The sequence below is a fragment of the Eleutherodactylus coqui genome, chromosome 5 (assembly GCF_035609145.1).
Source record: "Eleutherodactylus coqui strain aEleCoq1 chromosome 5, aEleCoq1.hap1, whole genome shotgun sequence".
Taxonomy (NCBI): Eukaryota; Metazoa; Chordata; class Amphibia; order Anura; family Eleutherodactylidae; genus Eleutherodactylus; species Eleutherodactylus coqui.
Window position 1 is genome coordinate 91,802,327 of NC_089841.1, and position 17,225 is coordinate 91,819,551.

The following is a 17,225-nucleotide window of genomic DNA, read 5'->3' on the forward strand; positions in this document are numbered from 1 at the left end:
ATTCAATGGGCAAACATCGTTTTTCTCTGTCACAGCTGTTACAGCTGTGGCAGAGAAGAATGATTTGTCTTCTATATGTTCTCAATGGGGTCGGCGCTGCTGCCGCCGGCCCCATTGAGCGCATATAGAGAAGAGAACAGGAATCGCAGATCGCAGATAGGTGCGATCTGCGATTTCTGTTCTATAATTTATCGGACGAGCGCATAAAAAGCGCTCATGTGTCCAATACCATTGCAAAGCAATGGTTTTATAAAATGGTTTTATACACATGCGCATGCGCAAATCGCGGCTAAAAACGTCCGTCTGACTAAGGCCTTAGAGAGATCACATATGCGATTATCCTGCCCCGGATAACTGCCTTGGCCGTGTCCCAGAGTAGTTGAGGATTGTCTGAGTGAGCTTCATTGTCAGACATATACTCCATCCACCACCCCTTCAGTAGTGCGCAGAACGTCTCATCTTCTACTAGATATGATGGGAATCTCCAGATATAATCTGTGCCCCTCGGGGTTTCTTCGCACAGCATAATATCACTGGCGCGTGGTCCGATATCACCATATCCCCTATGGAGATTTTTGTGAGTTTTGACATTAGCAGGGACAGCATTAATATGTAGTCTATTCTGGACCATGAATTGTGTGCGTGTGAGAAATGAGTATATTCTCGCCCCTCTGGGTTATGTTCACGCCATGCGTCCTTTAGAGCGGTTTTGTTTACAAAGTTTAAAAGATTTAGGTCATGGTATCTGCTCCAATCGCTCCGAGTCGCCTGGCTGCGCCTATCCTCACTCGTCCTAATAGTCGCGTTAAAGTCGCCCCCTATTATTTTGCGTTTTTCGGTGTCTGCCAGTATTTTGTCCAATAGATTTTCTAAGAACTGTTTATTGTTAATGTTAGGGCCATAGACATTATAGATGTTGTTCCTGTTTTGATCTGTAGGAGTGCTATCCTCCCCTCCGAGTCGTGCCATTGTCCTTCTACTTCAATATTTAATCCCTTCTTAATTAATATCATTACCCCTGCTTTTGATTGTACTGCTGGTGACCCGTATATTTCCCCAACCCACATCCTGCGCATACAAAAGTAGTCCTCCTCCCCTAGGTGTGTTTCCTGGAGCAAGGCTATGTCCACTTTCAGACGTTTTAAGAGGCGTAGTATTACCGAGCGCTTTTGTGGTGATCTGAGACCCTTTACATTCCATGAGATAATTTGCATAGTGTTAGTTTCTTTTCTAGTTAGCTTCTAGGTGGGAATTGAACGTCTGTGGGGCCCCCGCAAACAAACAGAAAAATAAAGGATTTTAACTTTAAATTCCTAACTCTCAATTTACTTCAAACAATCTCTCAGCCTTTTTCTTTCTTCTTCTAAGCCCCTATAACCTATAGCAGTAGGGGTATTTATGCAATCTCCTTTAGGGTAGGATGCCTGGCATCACCCCTAAAGAAGGGCGCATGAATTGACCTCCTTCAATTCCATTTCGTAAGCCTCGTCGGGGAGCTTAAATTTGTTGCAGTCGCGCAACAGCTCCTGTAGATATCTTCAACTTATTGGACCAACTTGCTCCTCTTGTAGATTACGTCATGGAATCAAGTTAAGCCTAACTCCATTTTTGTTCTGTGTACCATAACTTTAACTTTCCGCTCCAGATAATTGCATTTTGCATTAGCAAATTTAGACACATTTAAACAAATGTACAGGTTTGCAATATAGTCAGTCCCCTCTTTTTTTTAATTTATTTTTTAACAAAACTGTTGTCCCATGGCAATTTTCCCAAGTTTCCCCATAGTGTCCATTTCGTGGGGTCGTATACTCACGAACCTGTCGGGATGTCACGGGGGTTCGTACGTTCCGGCGTGGGCCTGCGGAGTTGGTCATTTGGCGTAGCGGAAGCGTTCTGATTGTCGTCACGTCGTCTCCTGTTGTAGCTTGGTGTTGGGGGGGGGGGGGGGGAGCCATCTCCCCGTCTGTTTGGCGACCTTTCATCAGCTCTTAAGGCCAGCTCTCATTCTGCTTTTTCCAAATCTTGAAAAGTAAGAATAGTTCCATTAGAGCAGAACACTTTCAATAATGCAGGGTAAAGTAGAGCAAATTTTTGTTGTTTTTTGTCGAGTTCTGAGCAAATAGGGGAAAACGCCCTTCTCTTCCGCTGGACCTCTGCCGAATAGTCCGCAAAAATCAGAATTTTATGTCCCTCAATTTCTAGCAAGTTGTTACAGCTTTTGAAGTTCCGTAGAATCAGTGACTTATCTGTATAATCTAAATATTTTACTATTGTGGGTCTTGGGCGTGCTTTATTTCTTGAGGTTTGTTCGGTAGAAAATATTCGCCTGTTGGGTCCCAAGCGATGGGCGCGTTCCACTTTACATTTGTGGGTAATCCCCAGGGTGTTTGGAATTGTAGATTCGCATAACTGGTGTAAATCTTTTTGTGAGTAAGTTTCTGGGACTCCAATGATGCGTAGGTTGTTTCGTCTGGACCTATTTTCTAGGTCCTCTAATCGCTCCCAAAGTTGTTTGTTGTCTTGACTCAGCTGGTCTATGTCTTTAGCTGTAGTATTGAGTCCTGATGATAGGGTTTCTAACTCGAACTCCATTATCTCAATTCGGTTGCTATGTTGTGTCACTTTGTCGTGGAGCTCGCACAGTGTGCCCATCACTGTAGCTGCCAGTGTCTTTTGTATGCCCGGTGAGATAAGTTTAGCGACTTCAATCGCTAGGTGTTTGTAATCTAATGTTGTCGCGTCTTTTATTATTGGGTTCTCTTGGTCAGGTGGTGTAGGATACCCTGGGAGTTCTTCCAGTGGGGCCCCAGCCTTCGGTATGTCTTCTCTCCCTGATGTTGGTTTGAACGGGGTTTTTGATGGTGTATCCGTTTGCTTATTTTTGTTGCGCCTCGTTTTGGTCACAAACTCCTCCATATTTGTTGAAGTCAGATGTTGTGCGCGGATTATATTGTTGTACGAGTAGCAAGACTGTGGGCGTTATGTACAGAGTGTATTGCTGTACAAGTAGTATGTCTACGGACGTTATGCGCAGAGTATATTGCACAAATTGCAGGGTTGCAGATGTTATGCGCAGTCTATTGTTGCACAAATTGCAGGGCTGTAGATGTTATGCGCAGTCTATTGTTGCACAAATTGCAGGGTTTCAGATGTTATGCACAGTCTATTGTTGCACAAATTGCAGGGCTGAAGATGTTATGCGCAGAGTCTATTGTTGCATGAGATGCAGGACTGCAGCTGTTATGCGCAGAGTCTATTATTGCATGAGATGCAGGACTGCAGATGTTATGCGCAGAGTCTATTATTGCATGAGATGCAGGACTGCAGATGTTATGCGCAGAGTCTATTGTTGCACGAGATGCAGGACTGCAGCTGTTATGCGCAGAGTCTATTGTTGTTCGGTTAATAGGGCTGCGGACGTTATACACAGATTATACTGCTGCGCGAATGATAGGGCTGTGGGCGTTATGCGCAAAATATCTTACTGACGTCCCCGCGGGGAAAGTCGCTCTCTAGGTATAATGTTGTGTGAGTATCCGGTTTTTCAAATTTCTAGCGCAGGTTTTGTTGGTGCACCTTTTCCAGGGGAGACAGGGGTTTAGTTAGGATATATTGAGCCTCATGTATCAATGACTCCAGGTGTGCGCTGGGGGACTGACAGTATGTTTGTGTGGGGTTTCAGTCCTCCCTGCCCGGTATCCACTAGTTTAATTAAACTGCCCACGGAGAGAGACAGGTTCCCAGCTCCCTGTCCTCTATGGGGCTTTAACACAGTCTCTTGCCTCTAAAGGAGAGGCCGAGATGGCCACCGCTGGCTCTGCCTGGGGGGAGGGGGACACGTGTCTCACGTGTCTCCTACCGTCACACCTTGTGCTTGTGTTCCGCCGGCTCCCGGGGGCTCCGTTCGCGCTGTGGACGCAGCGCCGTCGGTGTCGGCGAGACTCCAGGGATCCACTCCTCAGCAGCGGTCCGCCCGAGCAGGCTCCGAGGATGCAGGTGCCGGGGTTGCTGTGGGGGTGTTTTGCCGTGCGGCCGGCCGGCAGTGGAGTTGCAGAGGCTGGTGTGGTTGGCGCTGTTGTCTCCCTTCTTCTCCGGGTGGTCTGTGATGCCTCCTTGGAGCTTTGCTCAGGCTCTCGGGGTTGAAGGGCGAATAGCAGCTGTGGTTAGGGTCGGGTCTGGAGCGGGGTTGCCGGAGCTCTGTGTCTTTACTGCCTACTCCATGGCGCCAAAACCAGAAGTCTCGGGAACACAGTTTTAAATATTCGCTTCATGTGAATACTTTTATTTCCTATTACGAAATCATCAGAACATCTGACCTTGTATCTTTACTGTCTGTCTGCTTATTTCTGTTTATTACTATATTACTAGTAATTATTAGGAAATTATAGTACCAGTGTTTCTGGTGGTGGAATGCTACACAGCTCTGCTACATGCACGTCACATACACGGTACATGTATATCACATACAGCTCTGCTACATACATTCTTCATCCCATACAACAGGGATCGAAAGCAGCACAGCAGTCAGGATGAAGGACCTCTGATGACAGATACACACATGCACATGGAAGAACTAAAAGAAGCGATCAAGGATAGGAAAGCATGGAGAATGTTGATCCATAAAGTGACTGAAAATGGATAACCATCATCAATGATGTTTCAGTAACAGCCCAGAATCAAAAACATGTTTGTGAATACTCTAGATAACTGGTAGATAGAACAACTAATGCATGTAGGCAGCAAGAAATCTTCATTACTAGGTGCATTTAGTGTAATGTAATCACAATATGTTTCTTGGAATCCCTTATTATTCTAAATAAAACATGACATATAATTACTAGGAGCTTTTGAAAAATCTAACAAAATGTAAGTGCTGCGGCTTGAACGATGACCTACTGCATGAAATGTGCAGTAATTGAGTCAACAAGTTTAATCTTTAAACATATCAGAAAATGATGTAGCCAGGGCAGAAACCAGCAAGACTTATAACAGTAAATACTAGAGATGAGCGAGCACCAAAATGCTCGGGTGCTCGTTACTCGGGAAGAAATTATCGCGATGCTCGAGGGTTCGTTTCGAATAACGAATCCCATTGAAGTTAATGGGCGACCCGAGCATTTTTGTATATCGCCGATGCTCGCTAAGGTTTCCATTTGTGAAAATCTGGGCAATTCAAGAAAGTGATGGGAACGACACAGCAACGGATAGGGCAGGCGAGGGGCTACATGTTGGGCTGCATCTCAAGTTCCCAGGTCCCACTATTAAGCCACAATAGCGGCAAGAGTGCCCCCCCCCTCCCAACAATTTTTACTTCTGAAAAGCCCTCATTAGCAATGCATACCTTAGCTAAGCACCACACTACCTCCAACAAAGCACAATCACTGCCTGCATGACACTCCGCTGCCACTTCTCCTGGGTTACATGCTGCCCAACCCCCCCCCCCTGCGCACGACCCAGTGTCCACAGCGCACACCAAAGTGTCCCTGCGCAGCCTTCAGCTGCCCTCATGCCACACCACCCTCATGTCTATTTATAAGTGCGTATGCCATGAGGAGGAACCGCAGGCACACACTGCAGAGGGTTGGCACGGCTAGGCAGCGACCCTCTTTAAAAGGGGCGGGGCGATAGCCCACAATGCTGTACAGAAGCAATGAGAAATCCAATCCTGTGCCACCTCCATCAGGAGATTCACACGTGGGCATAGCAATGGGGAACCTATGTGCCACACACTATTCATTCTGTCAAGGTGTCTGCATGCCCCAGTTAGACCGCGTTTTTTTATAAATAGTCACAGGCAGGTATAACTCCGCAATGGGAATTCCGTGTGAACCTACAGCATGGGTGGCTCCCTGGAACCCACCGGCTGTACATAAATGTATCCCATTGCAGTGCCCTAGACAGCAGAGCTAACGTCAGATTAAATGCAGGTGGGCTTCGGCCCACACTGCATGCCCCAGTCACACTGGGGTTTTTTATAAGTAGACACAGGCAGGTACAACTCCCTATTGTGAAGTCCCTGTGGACCGACAGCATGGGTGGGTGCCAGGAAGCCACCGGCGGTACATAAATATATCCCATTGCAGTGCCCAGCACAGCTGAGGTAATGTGATGTTTAATGCAGGTGGGCTTCGGCCCACACTGCATGCCCCAGTCAGACTGGGGTTCTTTAGAAGTGGACACATGCAGTTACAACACCGTGTGGACTGACAGCATGGGTGGCTCCCTGGAACCCACCGGCGGTACAAAAATATATCCCATTGCAGTGCCCTGGACAGCAGAGCTAACGTCTGATTAAATACAGGTGGGCTTCGGCCCAAACTGCATGCCCCAGTCAGGCTCGAGTTTTTTATAAGTATACACAGGCACGTACATCTCCCTAATGGGAAGTCCATGTGGACCGACAGCATGGGTGGGTGCCAGGAAGCCTCCGGCGGTACATAAATATATCCCATTGCAGTGCCCAGCACAGCTGATGTAACGTCAGCTTTAATGCAGGTGGGCAAAAAATTAATTGGATTATACTGTAGGCGAGGGCCCCAAAAAATTGGTGTACCAACAGTACTAATGTACCTCAAAAAAATTGCCCATGCCCAACCAAGAGGGCAGGTGAAACCCATTAATCGCTTTGGTTAATGTGGCTTAATTTGTAACTAGGCCTGGAGGCAGCCCAGTTAAAATAAAAATTGGTTCAGGTGCAAGTTTCAACGCTTTAATGAGCATTGAAACGTATAAAAATTGTTTACAAAAATTATATGACTGAGCCTTGTGGGCCTAAGAAAAATTGCCCGTTCGGTGTGATTACGTGAGGTTTCAGGAGGAGGAGCAGGAGGAGGAGGATGAATATTATACACAGATTGATGAAGCTAAAAGGTCCACGTTTTTGATGGTGATAAAGAACAATGCTTCCATCCGCGGGTGCAGCCTACGTATTGTTTAGGTATCGCTGCTGTCCGCTGGTGGAGAAGAGAAGTCTGGGGAAATCCAGGCTTTGTTCATCTTGATGAGTGTAAGCCTGTCGACACTGTCGGTTGACAGGCGGGTACGCTTATCCGTGATGATTCCCCCAGCTGCACTAAACACCCTCTCTGACAAGACACTAGCCGCAGGACAAGCAAGCACCTCCAGGGCATACAGAGCGAGTTCAGGCCACGTGTCCAGCTTCGACACCCAGTAGTTGTAGGGGGCAGAGGCGTCACGGAGGACGGTCGTGCGATCGGCTACGTACTCCCTCACCATCCTTTTACAGTGCTCCCGCCAACTCAGCCTTGACTGGGGAGCGGTGACACAGTCTTGCTGGGGAGCCAGAAAGCTGTCAGAGGCCTTAGAGCGTGTTCCCCTGCCTGTGCTGTACATGCTGCCTGATCTCCGCGCCTCCCCTGCTACTTGGCCCTCAGAACTGCGCCTTCTGCCACTAGCGCTGTCGGATGGGAATTTTACCATCAGTTTGTCCGCCAGGGTCCTGTGGTATAGCATCACTCTCGAACCCCTTTCCTCTTCGGGTATGAGAGTGGAAAGGTTCTCCTTATACCATGGGTTGAGCAGTGTGTACACCCAGTAATCTGTAGTGGCCAGAATGCGTGTAACGCGAGGGTCACGAGAAAGGCATCCTAACATGAAGTCAGCCATGTGTGCCAGGGTACCTGTACGTAACACATGGCTGTCCTCACTAGGAAGATCACTTTCAGGATCCTCCTCCTCCTCCTCAGGCCATACACGCTGAAAGGATGACAGGCAAGCAGCATGGGTACCCTCAGCAGTGGGCCAAGCTGCCTCTTCCCCCTCCTTCTCATGTTCCTCCCCCCTCCTCCTCCTCAATGCGCTGAGATATACACATGAGGGTGCTCTGACTATCCAGCGACATACTGTCTTCCCCCGCCTCCGTTTCCGAGCGCAAAGCGTCTGCCTTTATGCTTTGCAGGGAACTTCTCAAGAGGCATAGCAGAGGTATGGTGACGCTAATGATTGCAGCATCCCCGCTCAGCATCTGGGTAGACTCCTCAAAGTTTCCAAGGACCTGGCAGATATCTGCCAACCAGGCCCACTCTTCTGTAAAGAATTAAGGAGGCTGACTCCCACTGCGCCGCCTATGTTGGAGTTGGTATTCCACTATAGCTCTACGCTGCTCATAGAGCCTGGCCAACATGTGGAGCGTAGAGTTCCACCGTGTGGGCACGTCACACAGCAGTTGGTGCACTGGCAGATTAAACCGATGTTGCAGGGTGCGCAGGGTGGCAGCGTCCGTGTGGGACTTGCGGAAATGTGCGCAGAGCCGGCGCACCTTTCCGAGCAGGTCTGACAAGCGTGGTAGCTTTTCAGAAAGCGCTGAACCACCAAATTAAAGACGTGGGCCAGGCATGGCACGTGCGTGAGGCTGCCGAGCTGCAGAGCCGCCACCAGGTTACGGCCGTTGTCACACACGAACATGCCCGGTTGGAGGCTCAGTGGCGCAAGCCAGCGGTCGGTCTGCTCTGTCAGACCCTGCAGCAGTTCGTCGGCCGTGTGCCTCTTCTCTCCTAAGCTGAGTAGTTTCAGCACGGCCTGCTGACGCTTGGCCACCGTTGTGCTGCCGTGCCGCGCGACACCGACTGCTGGCGACGTCCTGCTGCTGACACATCTTGATTGCGAGACAGAGGTTGCGTTGGAGGAGGAGGGTGGTTTAATGGAGGAAGCATACACCACCGCAGATACCAGCACCGAGCTGGGGCCCGCAATTCTGGGGGTGGGTAGGACGTGAGCAGTCCCAGGCTCTGACTCGGTCCCAGCCTCCACTAAATTCACCCAATGTGCCGTCAGGGAGATATAGTGGCCCTGCCCGCCTGTGCTTGTCCACGTGTCCGTTGTTAAGTGGACCTTGGCAGTAGCCACGTTGGTGAGGGCGCGTACAATATTGCAGGAGACGTGGTCAAGCAGGGCTGGGACGGCACATCGGGGAAAGTAGTGGCGACTGGGAACTGAGTAGCGTGCGGCCGCCGCCGCCATCATGTGTTTGAAAGCCTCCGTTTCCACAACCCTATACGGCAGCATCTCCAGGCTCCCTGGAACCCACCAGCGGTACATAAATATATCCCATTGCAGTGCCCTGGACAGCAGAGCTAACGTCAGATTGAATACAGGTGGGCTTCGGGCCACACTGCATGCCCCAGTCTGACCGGGGTTTTTAATACATAGACACAGGCAGGTACAAATCCCCTATGAGAGAGGTGGGTTGGATCTCAGTGGCAGATTGCGGCTCAGGGGAAGAGGCAGTGGCGCAAGCTGGAGGCGGTGAACGGCCTTCGTCCCACCTTGTGGGGTGCTTGGCCATCATATGCCTGCGCATGCTGGTGGTGGTGGCTCCCCGGCTGATCTTGGCACGACAAAGGTTGCACACCACTGTTCGTCGGTCGTCCGCCGTCTCAGTGAAAAACTGCCACACCTTAGAGCACCTTGGCCTCTGCACGGTGGCTTGGCGCGAGGGGGTGCTTTGGGAAACAGCTGGTGGATTATTCGCTCTTGCCCTGCCTCTACCCCTGGCCACCGCACTGCCTCTTCCAACCAGTCCTGCGGCTGCAATTGCCTCCCCCTCTGAAGACCTGTCCTCAGTTGTCTTATCACACCAGGTGGGGTCAGTCACCTCATCGTCCAGCTGCTCTTCCTCCGAATCCTCTGTGCGCTCCTCCCTCGGACTTACTGCCCTTACTACTACCTCACTGATAGACAACTGTGTCTCATCGTCATCATCCTCCTCACCCACTGAAAGCTCTTGAGACAGTTGCCGGAAGTCCCCAGCCTCATCCCCCGGACCCCGGGAACTTTCCAAAGGTTGGGCATCGGTCACGACAAACTCCTCCGGTGGGAGAGGAACCATTGCTGCCCATTCTGAGCAGAGGCTCGAGAACAGTTCCTGAGAGTCTGCCTGCTCCTCAGAATGTGTCATTGTAATGGAGTGAGGAGGCTGGGAGGAAGGAGGAGCAGCAGCCAGAGGATTCAGAGTTGCAGCAGTGGACGGCGTAGAAGTCTGGGTGGTCGATAGATTGCTGGATGCACTTTCTCCAATCCACGACAGGACCTGCTCACACTGCTCATTTTCTAATAAAGGTCTACCGCGTGGACCCATTAATTGTGAGATGAATGTGGGGACGCCAGAAACGTGCCTCTCTCCTAATCCCGCAGCAGTCGGCTGCGATACACCTGGATCAGGAGCTCGGCCTGTGCCCACACCCTGACTTGGGCCTCCGCGTCCTTGCCCGCTTCCATGTCCTCTAGGCCTAACCCCTACCCCTCAGCATGCTGTATTACCAGTAGTGCACAAACAGAACGCTGTAATTAAATCTGCCGCTTATTGGCCTGTGGTTGGAGGCTGACTTCGCTTACGGAACGCACAGCAGAGCCAGGAAAGAATTTTGCGCAAGCCTGCTGTAACACTTAGCTGGCTGCATATTAATTAGGACAACTACCCCCAGCAGAGACGCAGTACACTGAGGACGGTCACAGGCAGCCCAAATAGATTTTTTTTTCCAAATTTTTTTTGGAAAAGCCCAGTGCCTATATAGACAGTTTATGTCTTTCACCTTTTTCACTGTCCCTGCCTCACCACTACTGGCCCTGAACTATGTAAAATTACTCCAGACTGTTTTCCTCTGGACAGGATGAGAGCGGTGATGTAACAGGCAACGCAGAGCCAGGAAAGAATTTTGCGCAAGCCTGCTGTAACACTTAGCTGGCTGCGTATTAATTAGGACAACTACCCCCAGCAGAGACGCAGTACAGTCAGGACAGTCACAGGCAGCCCAAATAGATTTTTTTTCCCAAATTTTTTTTGAAAAGCCCACTGCCTATATAGACAGTATATGTCTTTCACTGTCCCTGCCTCACCACCACTACTGGCCCTGGACTATGTAAAATAACTGCGGACTGTTTCCCTCTGGACAGGATGAAAGCGGTGATGTAACGGGCAACGCAGTGCCAGGAAAGAATTTTGCGCAAGCCTGCTGTAACACTTAGCTGGCTGCGTATTAATTAGGACAACTACCCCCAGCAGAGACGCAGTACACTGAGGATGGTCACAGGCAGCCCAAATAGATTTTTTTTTCCAAATTTCTTTTGGAAAAGCCCAGTGCCTATATAGACAGTATATCTCTTTCACCTTTTTCACTGTCCCTGCCTCACCACTACTGGCCCTGGACTATGTAAAATTACTGCAGACTATTTCCCTCTGGACAGGATGACAGCGGTGATGTAACAGGCAACGCAGAGCCAGGAAAGAATTTTGCGCAAGCCTGCTGTAACACTTAGCTGGCTGCGTATTAATTAGGACAACTACCCCCAGCAGAGACGCAGTACACTGAGGACGGCCACAGACAGCCCAAATAGATTTTTTTTCCCAAATTTTTTTTGAAAAGCCCACTGCCTATATAGACAGTATATGTCTTTCACTGTCCCTGCCTCACCACTACTGGCCCTGGACTATGTAAAATTACTGCAGGACGCAATGCTCTGGGTGCAATGCTCTGCATGGCCGATATACAAAAAAAAAAAAAAAAGTGCAACACTGCAAAAAGCAGCCTCAACAGTACTGCACACGGTCAGATGTGGCCCTAAGAAGGACCATTGGGGTTCTTGAAGCCTAAAATCACTCCTAACACTCTCTCTATAGCAGCTCCGGCATCAGCAGCACTTTCCCTGAGCTATGTCAGCATGCATCTGTGGCGAGCCGCGGGAGGGGCCGATTTTTATACTCGGGTGACACCTGATCTCGCCAGCCACTCACTGTAGGTGGGTGGTATAGGGCTTGAACGTCGCAGGGGGAAGTTGTAATGCCTTCCCTGTCTTTCTATTGACCAGAAAAGCGCGCTAACGTCTCAGAGATGAAAGTGAAAGTAACTCGAACATCGCGTGGTACTCGTTACGAATAACGAGCATCCCGAACACGCTAATACTCGAACGAGTATCAAGCTCGGACGAGTACGTTCGCTCATCTCTAGTAAATACCCAATTAGTATAAGGCCAGGCTCACACAAACGTAATTTCATCGCAATGAAAGTACATAGATTTTTATTGACCCACTCACACTAGCTTTTTTCATATGTATAAAACGCGTGTAAAAAAGAACACAGCATTTTCTATTTTAGACCTCAGAAGGCTTGGTCACTGTATAAGCCCTACAGCCTGCTAGAAATTCCTGGGAACAGTCAATGACTGTGTCCCACGCTAATTGCTAGTGTGTGCCTGTTCACCATTTTTTTTGTCTCCCAATGTAGCGTATATCGACCCTTCCCCCTCCAATTCCTGGCACTGTAAATATGAGAAAACGGATTTGAATACATTGCAAATAGAAAATGTGAAGAATAATGAGCATCTAGTAAATGGCAAACAAACTGATACAGAGGGAAAGAGGACCCTGTCCATGAGGGCTTACAGTCTAACAGGGAGGGAGAAGGATATTGTTATGGCAGTAAGCCTGCAAAACCTTGTATAATTTCATTGTGTCAAATGTGTTGAAATAGTGGGTGCTTTGGAAATCACCACAGATAAACTCAGGCTGGTGTAATGGAATGATCTCAGGTTTATTTTATCATACAGCACTTATATAGTATTTAAAATCAAAGTGTGCGCTCATCTTCCTAGCCAATAAACAAGTGTGGAAGTTTGTAGACGTTTGTTGCAGAACATTAGTTCTGCTCTATCATCTTGCTAACTCATGCTATGATCTCAATGGTTTCTTAGCAGTGTTTCTTCTGGCCGTGTCATCTCGATAGGCGAGCTGAAGCAACTATGAAGGCCCATTTACACGAACAGATAATCGCTCAAACGATAGTCTGAGCAACAGCTTTGAGCAATTATTTTGCTTAAAGAATTATTGGTATTCAAGTAGCTTCTCAGCTACTTAAATGCCAATTATGTATGTTAATGAAGCCTACCCTGAATGCAGCTAGTAGCCTGAGGCTATTAGCTGTGCTCAGATCCTTTGTTCTCAACAGGGGAAACAATGCTATCAGCACTCCCCGTGGAGAAGGACTGATAAAACTGATTGCTAAAATTAAGCTCACTTGATTTTAATGATCAGCAAAAAGAGCCTGAAATGCGGGTGCCCTGCACACCTTTACACGCACCGATTATCGCTAAAATGATCACCGATGAGCGAAGTTTTAGCGATAATCATCCAGTGTAAATGGGCCTTTAAAGATTACACCCTTTAGCTAAAAACCCTCTTAATAACTTAATATATGTTTTCTTACAGTTACACATACAATTTTGATCACAACAAGGATTATAATCATATACAGGCATATTAAGAATTAATTTGACAGTGTTACATACATAAATTCTCTAACAATATGTAACATCAGTGCTCCCTAATTCACTATAGGCCTATGTGTACGATAATGGCAGTCCACAGCTCACTGTAGAACTAGATATCTAATAACTGTGCTCTATATATCACTTTAGGACTGTACATAAAACTGTGGTGCACCATATTTCACTATGTGTAATAATAGTGCTCCATTATAGGACAGTATATGTAATGCTGGTGTTCCATATCTCTTTATAGGGATCTTATATAGAGTTATGGTGTTCCTTGGCTCATTGTATAGTTGCAAGAAAAAGTGAAGTTTTTGAAATTTCCTGGGTTTCTGAATTGATTACTAATAAAATGTGATCTGATTATTATATATATATATACACACACACACACACACGTCACAATTAGGGCGTTGGTACATGACAGGTAGTGGTTTCTGCTAGCACTTGCAATTTAGAGCTAATTGCCAAGCTGAACTTGCCAGTCCAGGTGGAACTGACCAATAAGAACCAAATTGTGAGTATTAGGACGCTATCACACAGGCGTTAGTGGCAGCCGCTAGTGCTCATGTTTCCCCATAGGTTGCTCCCGGGAATTGTCAGGAAAAAAAGAGCGTTAGCAGCTGCTCCTAGCACTTGTATGATAGCACCCTTAATGGCGCTTGTGTAACACTGTCCTCATAGGCAAAGACAATCTAACTAAACTAATATGATGCAAACAGTTATACTGTTCATGTTTTTAACTGAGCACATTGGGCAAACAATTCTATGTGAAAAAGTAAGTTAGCCTCTGTGTTTATTACTTCTCAAAGAGCTAATTGGCAAAATGTGTTTCATTTAAGGAATGAGATTAGTACACAAAGCCTGTTCAATGACAGAAGTAGAAGAGCAAGAGACACCGATCACAAACTAAAATGTTTCTACACAAATGCACAGAGCATGGGAAACAAACAAGGAGATCCTAACACAGGAAGAGAAAAAAAATGTCATAGGCATCACGGAAGCTTGGGGGAATGATATACATGATTGAAATACAAGTGTTGAAGGATACAACTTATTTATAAGAAAATGACTTAATAAAAGGGGAGGAGGTGTTGCATTGTATGCTAGGAAAGAATACATCTCTACAGAGATTCAAGCTTCAAAGCATGGGAGTTATGTAGAAACTGTTTGGGTAAGAATACAAGGAAAGAACAACAGAAAGGACACTATTGTAGGGATTTACTATAGGCTGCCTGGACAAGCAGAAGATATTGATAAACTCTTTCTACATCAGATGGCCAAGTTCTCAAAAAGGTATGAGATAGTGATCATGGGAGACTTTAACTATTCAAGACATTTCAAGAGGGAAGTGAGGGTGGCTGGGACCTTAGGAGGCAGTGATCATGCTATCCTTGAATTTTGGATAACAAGGAAAGGAAGACTTGAGAAAACTCAGACCTCAACATTGGATTTCAGAAAGGCAGATTTTAATGAAGTCCAAAATAGGGTAGAAAGTAGAGGTGAGCGAGCACACTCGTTTAAGGCTGCTACAGTCTTATCGAGTAACTGTGTACTCGCCCGAACAGCATGTGGGGGGGGGGGGGGTGGTGGCATATTTAAAGAAGAATATAATGCAGTGTGCAGAAACTGTAGGGCAGGTATCAGAAAAGCAAATAATGAATTGAGTCTTGCAATAGAGGCTAAAAGCAATAAAAAAGATTTTAGGGTTATGTCAAAAGCAAAGCAAAAGTCAAAGATAATATAAGATGTTAACAGGATGAAAATGGTGAATTGGCTAAAAATGATGTTGAGAAGGCCAAACTTTTAGATTCCTATTTTGTATCTGTTTTCATTTAGAAAGCAAATGTAACATCAGCTGATCTTCCCTGTGCTTTTGAAGGAATAAAAGAATGCAGGCTATCTACAAGTAGAGAGATGGTGAGGGAACACTTAGCTAACTTAAATGGATTCAAGGCTACAGGTTTACATGAATTACATCCTACGGAATTGAAGGAAGCAGCATATGCAATTACTGAACCACTCGCTGTAGTGTTTGAAAATTCATAGAGAACAGGAGAAGTCACAGAAGATTGGAGAAGGACAAATGTTGTCCCAATCTTCAAAAAAGGGAAGAAGGTGGAGCCAGGCAACTACAGGCCTGTAAGCCTGACTTCTATACCAGGAAAGATCTTTGAACAAATTATTAAACAGAATATATGTAAGTACTTGGATGAGAATGGAATAATAGACCAGAGCCAGCATGGGTTTTTAACAATTTATCATGCTACATGAGTCTAATTTCCTGCAGTGGATATAGTATATCTTGGCTATAGCAAAGCATTTGACAAACCTTCCTTATTGAAAAAATGACCAAATATGAGATCAACAAGGCAACTGATAGGTGGATTCACAACTGGCTAAGCGATTTTACTCAAACAGTGGTCATAAATGGCTGCACATCCAATTAGAAGAATGTCTCAAGTGGGGTACCACAATGTTCTGTCCTTGGCCTAATATTGTCAACATTTTTATAAATGATCTTGAGGAGGGAATTGAGGAGAAACAAATCAAATTTGCAGATGACACAAAGGTAGGAGGGATAGCTAACACTAGGGAAGAGAGAAAAAAAGCATTCAAAAAGATCTAGACAAGCTTGAACATTGGGTGGTGATTAACAGAATAGCATTTAACAAGGAGAAATACCAAGTCCTACATCTGGAAAGGAAAAAATGAAAAAAGTACATACAGAATGGGAGGAATTGAGCAAAGCAGCAGCACATGTGAAAAAGACTTGCGTATTCTAATGGATCATGGACTGAACAGGAGTCAACAGTGTGATGCAGCAACAAAAAAGGCAAGCACAATTCCGCAATGCATTAAGAGAAGCATAGAGTCTAGATGACGTAAGATAAGTGAGGAGGCACAAATTAGATATTAGATAACACTTCCTGACAGTAAGAGTGATCAATGAGTGGAACAGGGGGTGCCATAGGACGTGGTGAGTTCTACTTCAATGAAGTCTTCAAGCAGAGGCTGGACAGACATCTGTCTGGAATGAATTAGTGAATCCTGCATTGTGCAGGAGTTTGTACCCGATGACTCTGGGGGTTCCTTCTAACTCTACGAATGCTACGATTCCATGCATTGTTTCTATTCTGCAATGTATGTCTGACAGAAAGCCCTTTTTGGTAACAGAATCAGATAAACCTATGGTATTTATCACTACTAGGTATGCTCCCAACAGCGTCCGTTTCTTCTTTACATGGTGGTATGTCACATTATCAACTGATGACAGAGTATTAGATTATTGTATCAAACATCAAAGTGCTCCTGGAAATTGTAATTAGGATGATGTCTGCTAGTAATAACTAGGTGAATAAAATAACATTAAATGACTTTCACTTCTCCTCCTGCATGAATCTGATAAAGTAATAAGAAGCAATAAAAGTCTTTAATCTGTTTGCATTCCAAAATCGGAATGATTTTTTTTATGTCATGAATAAACCATTAGGAAAAATGCAGATATTTGATAATTGCTGCTGGACTTTAGAGTGAGTCCACTGAGTAATTAGTGTTAGAATTAGATGTAACTAAGATAAATAAAATCCATCTATTTTATTTCTTTGCCATTAAATCAGTCATTAGACGTTAGAAAAACAGCTGCCATAAGTCTGAGTGTAGACATAGTTGTATTGTGCCTCGTGGTCAATTGCACACGTTTTACCTCAAATTGCAACACTTTTGGGGTCATTAGCTGCACAGTTTTAACACATTTTTAAACATTTCACCTGTATATACCGCCTGGTCAATAACCACAGTCAGGAAAGCGTGTCTATGTTGTGAATTTAGGGAAAGGAGAAAACCGCTACCAGACATACTTGGCAGCAGCAGCTTATCTCCCATTAAACAATATTCTTTAGAATTGAAGCGCGTTCTCCGCGTTTTTTCTGATATGCGAACAC